The following is a 6211-nucleotide window of genomic DNA, read 5'->3' as shown; positions in this document are numbered from 1 at the left end:
ATTCCGGTCTTCAAAGGCTGTTAATGTCTGGTCAACAATTTCCAGGATGGCCGCAGTGGTATTTCTGCCCTGTCGGAATCCGAACTGACTATTGCTCAAAAGGTTGTGTGTCTCAAAATAGCTACTTAATTACTTTTAGAATACTTTCAAATACTTTAGAAAATATTGGCACAATTGAGATTGGGCGATAACTTTTAGGAAGATGTTTGTCACCCTTTTTAAACACTGGAATAACTTTGGAAATTTTGAGGGAGTCGGGAAACACTCCTGACTGTAAACATTTATTAAATATGAATGCCAATGGTTTAGCGATCGAGTCTACAGTTTTTTTTACTATGTAATTGGAGAGCCAGTAGCAGTCCATACTTTTAGAATTTGAAAATTTTGTGACTGTTCTTTTAATCTGAGCAGGTGTGATACTATACCAGTTAAAGACATGATCTACTGGTGGAAGGGCATTAAGTAAATCGCTTGCAGATGTATCTGTTTTTTCTATCTTACTTTCAATTTCTTTAATTGAGCTAATGAAGTAGTCATTTAGTTCCCTTGGAGTGAGCTGAGTTTCATGTGTGTGACGTGTGGGATTTTCTTGTGCTACAATCTGCCATGCTGCCTTGTACTTGTTTGTTGCACCTTCTATGTACCCTTCATAAGCAGCCTTTTTTGTCTGTATCAGCTTAAGTTTGTAGAATTTTTTACATTTTTGGTATGCTGCATAAAAGGTGCCCTCCTGCTCTGATCTTTGTTTACATGCATTTTTATATGCTGTGTATAGTACGAGCATGTTTTTTCTTATCTGGACCAGTTCGTCTGTGTACCATTCCAGCTTTTTATTTTTATATGTTCCAGAAGAGTTGGTTTTAATTAGTGGTGAGCATGAATACCATAATTCTGTATAATTTTTAAGGAAGTTTTCAAAGGTAGTTTCAACATCAGACTTCTCAGATGAACACTTATAGACAAAATCCCAACTTGCATCCTCTAGTATACGAATAAATGACATAATGTATTCTTCTTTTTGTCTTCTTACCCATGTCATATTGTGCACACTAGTGGAATTTGGTTGCTTACTAAAGAGATTGAGAAGCAATGGGTCGTGGTCTGCAAAGCACCCATTTGCAAGGCTAACGGTGTAGCTGCCACGGGGAAAATTCACAATAATATTGTCTATGCATGAATTTTTACGTGTTGGACACTGGATGGTACAGTACAGATTAAGGGACCTTAATAAATTAAGAAAAGTTCTTGAGGGCTCATTACTTGTGTTTACCATTTCTATATTAAGATCACCACATATGGCAATCTTTGTTTTATGCATTAGTATTTTTCTAACCATTAGTTCAAATCTTTCAAAAAATGTATCAATGTTGCCATTGGGAGATCTGTATAGGCTTACAATTATTAGATTTTCATCAGTCATTTTTATACAACTAAATTCTGCATCTAACTCTGTACAGTAAGATGATACATCTATTTTTGTAAAGTTGAAATTATCTCTGATAAAGATCCCAGCCCCACCATTTCGCCTCTGCTTTCTGCACATTATGTCTGCAGTGACGTATCCTTGAGGTACAAACATATCTACCTCATTTGCAACTAACCAATGCTCACATACACATATTACATCAACATTCTTAATCTTACAGAAATGTTCCAATTCTAACATCTTATTTCTAATACAACAAATATTAACTTGAAGTAATGTCAGCATATTATCTCCCTTTTTGTTTATCTGGATACAGTTTGACTTTGAATCACAGTTTATATTTTTTACATTACCTACGAGTGGTGTGCTTGTCAGATTGTTGATCCCCATGTCTGTTATGGTGTGCTGTTGCTGATCTGGGGCCAACAAAAATCCTGACTTCTCGCAGGTGGTTGCCTCTTGTGAATTGGTCGGCTGCTGCTGGCTTCATTGTATACAAAATCCTGGTCCTTTAGCTGTTTCTTTCTTCTCTCTCCTCTCCCATATCTTGGCTGCAGGATCTCTGAAGGTGGTGCTTCTTCTTCAGCTGGTGGTGTCACAACTTCTTCTTCTGGAGGTGACAACACTGGTTCTTCTGCTGGTAATAACACTGATTTTTCCTTTGTCATGACCTACGCAACTGGTTGTGTGTAAATAAGGAAGTGGAAAAAATGAATAAAGCAATGCAAAATCTATGCAGGGACTTTAAAAATGCAACATGCATTGACATAAGCACTCTAGAGAAACAATTTCATACAACACATTGGTTTTCATATCAGCAGGCTGGAAAAGGCATTTGTTAGCAGTAAGATCACAGAGATAGTTCATATGGAAACAAGCATGCTGTGATGCACTAATCAATTTATACCATTGATAGACAAAAGTAATTTAATTTTGGCACCAGTTTCTATCAAGAGCGATGAAGAAAATCCTTTTTTATCAGAGGTAAATATTTCTGCAGTTCCAACACAGAAAGCTACAGTGCTTATAATTTGGACATACCATGTGATTGCATGACTGAGAAAGAAAACAGTTATCAAGTATTTATATTGCTGCAGATCATTATCTGTTGTATAAGAAATAAACTATTAGAATTGGAACATTTGTAGATGTGATATGTGTGGCAGAACATTGGCTAACAGAAAATGAAATTGACAGGTTCATCCCTTAAGGATATGGGTAGCTGACATAATGTGTAGGAAAAAGAGAAATAATGGTGGTGCCGGGATTCACATCAAGAATGGGCTAAAATTTTCAAAACTATATTTGGCACCATATTGTTCAGAAATAAATGTTGAATTTAGTTGTATGAGACTAAGTGAAGAAAATTGTTAGCGTGTATAGGTCTCCAAATGGAAATTATAATGAATTTTTTGAACAGTTTTAGTTAATGATTGCAAAACTCCTTAAACTTAAAACAAAGGTCTGTCTGTGTGGGAATTTTAATGTTGAAATGGGAGACTCAAAGCAACAAGACTCTAGAACGTTATTAAATATTTTAAGATCCTTAAATCTGCTTTGCACAAATACGTTTCCTACTTGTAATGATGCATGTCTAGACAATATTATTGTTAATTTATGTAGAGAGGAATATGTGACTAGCCTGACAGATGGAGTTTTTGCAGATCATGATCCTTTGCTTTTAAAAGTTTATCACAAGCGTCCAACTTATTACAATAGATATAATGTGGGTGAGAGGTCAGAGAGAGTTCTTTATTGACAAGTTAAAGAACTAAAATTGGGACTCTACATGTGGGTGTCAAACAGGAAAAGCTGGAGCTGAAAATGGTTTTGATGACCTCTTCACAAAATACTGACACATATGGTATTCATGTTTGCCATTAATAAAAGTAGACCTAAATGTAAAAACACAGAAATCAACTGGTATGCAAAAGAATTGCCAGGAATTAGAGAAAACGTGCTTGTAGTCTGTTGAATGCACAAAAAACGAGTATAATCATGAGAAGGAGGAGAGGAGTGTAGGGTCTACAGTAAGTACCTTACTAGTAAAAAGCATTATAAAGCCAAGCTCAGACAGGCCAAAAAAGCAGCATGTGAAAGGTACATAGAAGGTGCTCCAAATAAGTGCAGGGGAGTATGGTAAGCTATTACACAAAATAATTCTTCCCACCACGTATGTCAAACTCTGCTTGATCCATGAGATCTGAATGACTATTTTGACAAGTCAGTCAGAGACCTAGGAGTTTAAATTAAGACCTCAGATATTTCAGCAAGCGGTCTACCCAGTCCTCAGCTGCCTGAAGGACATTTATTGTGCTGGGACAAAATCACACCTGATGAGGTCTGGAAAATTGTTTCCAAACTGTCCATTTCCAAAAGTATGGTCTGCTACTGGATGTCAAATTATGTTGTTAAAAGAACAGTTCACTTGATTAATGAGCCACTAAGTTTTAATATTAATATATGTTTAAAGTGTGGAGTTTTTCTGGACTTGCTCAAAATCTCAAAAGTTATCCCCATATACAAAAAGGGTGATAAACTACTCCCCCAGAACTACTGACCAGATTCTATTGTGCCAGCAAATTCTATTAAGTAATTGCTTTGAAAAACATGCCCTTTTATGCAACAATCAGTATGGATTTCAGTCAGTTAAAAATACCACTGCGGTTGTTCTAGAAATTGTTGACCAAACTTTAACTGCTTTCAAAAATAAGAAGGTGGTGTCAGTTCTATTATGTGAATTAAGTAAAGCTATTGACTGCATTCCTTTTAACATATTACTAACAAAATTGGAGTATTATAGTCTACAGAAATCTACATTAGCAGTTATCCTTTCCTACCTGTGAACAGAAGATAGTTTGTCTCACTTAGAAATAGACATTCCTCTTAGTAGAAATTGGCAAAGGGGTACCATCAGGCTCAGTCCTTGCCGCCTTCTTTTTCATTGTGGCTATCAGCAACCTGTTCCATTGTGTGTCACAGTCTGTAATCTGCTGTGCTGATGATACAACTTCACTTTATTTGCATCATGACATCCCAAGCCTTAATAAGATCACACAACAAACTCTTGACTCTGCACTGAATTGGTTTGCAGCCCATAAACTTGTTTGTAATCCAGACAAAACTCAAAAGCTTGTGTTAGGATTGACTAAGGAGATAGAAAAGAAATGTGTCAAAATTTTAGGAATACAAATTGGTGCCAAACTCATTTGGGAAGAATATATCAATGAAGTGTGTAAAAAGCTGTCACGAGTATCCTACCTCACACGGAAACTGAGAGATACGGTCAGTAGTAACTATCTCCATATGGTGTACTTCAGGCTCTTTCAGTCACACATCTCATATGGCCTTCTCGTACGGGGACATTCTCCTCATATCAGCAACGTTTTGAAAGTCCAGAAAAAGTTGTCTGCTTATTATGCAAGGCTTGTCCTAAAGAGCACTGTTGCCCTCTTTTTACCAGGCTTAAGCTACCAATGGTTGTGAACCGGTATATCTATAAGTCTGCATTGTTTGTAAAGAACATCCTTAAGGAATATGTTTTAAGGGAAACAATACACAAACATGACAACAGAAATGAGGCAAACATTGACATTCCAAGGCACAGGCTAGCTATGACAGGAAACTCCCATGAAGTAAATGCCTAAAATTTTTAACAAGCTGCCTCTCACTGCTCAGACCCCGCCATTCAAAAAATTCAAAACAAAATTATATGACTGACTGACAAAAAACCCATTATGCAATATGAAAGAACCCAATTATATGGACAGTACTGACATTAACATTTAAAATTATAACTGTGTATAAGATAGTTAATGTGTACATGAGTTGTAAAGGGTAATTGCAATAATTTAAGTGCAACTGTAACTTGATATTATTAAGATTACCTGATATTATTAAGAAAGTCTATTCGATTGTATGCTTCTCAGTATGAAAGAGCCTCCTGGTTAATGCATCAATGCTTTGATTCCATTTTAACTGACTGTGCAACTAGACTCTGTGACATGCTGTATAAATGAAACAATTTATACTAGTTTGGCAAATAAGACTGAACCTAACCTCAATCTCTGCTGTAGATCCACTTAAACCATGAATGAGAAACAATATCATTCACTGAAAAATGTTTAGCTATGTAATATTTAGTGAACTAAATAATGTTTGTAATTTGTACTTACTTTTTCCCCCCTAAAATAAGTGTAACAAGCGAATCATTTTCTATTAAATGAAGCAATAAAAACTCATATATTCATTTCTCATGGAACAGCTAACAATCAAAACTGATCTCAGACAAATATGTATCATTATAAGGGACAAGTGTGGAAACTGCTCCAGGATCCCAATAAATGTTCTTTTTTATTTGATTTGTTTATTTTGAAACACACATTATTGTGTGACAGGGTGTGGACATGGAGCAAGTTAAAACATTTTATTCATTATTACATTCATCTCATTAACAGCCACTACAGAGTTTAAAAACACAGATTTTAGACATTACCTAAATATATAGTTTGATTTATAAAATAGAAAGATCATTTGCATGACTTAAAGGACACAATGAGATTTATAACGTGTAATTAAAGCAGCATGAGACATTGAAATGGGACAACATAAAAAGATATGTCTTTTTTAACCCATTAACGCCGTGCGTTGCCATATGGCAACGTTTGTAACACTTTTTTAACATCGTTGATTCCACGACATCGAAGAAGCGAGAGTGTTGGCAGCACTGGATTCCATTCCGCAAGACTGTAAAGATCACTACAATGCAACAGTTTTAACAATACA

The sequence above is a fragment of the Schistocerca nitens genome, chromosome 1 (genome assembly GCF_023898315.1).
Source record: "Schistocerca nitens isolate TAMUIC-IGC-003100 chromosome 1, iqSchNite1.1, whole genome shotgun sequence".
In the NCBI taxonomy this organism is placed as follows: Eukaryota; Metazoa; Arthropoda; class Insecta; order Orthoptera; family Acrididae; genus Schistocerca; species Schistocerca nitens.
This window is presented reverse-complemented; position numbering follows the sequence as displayed.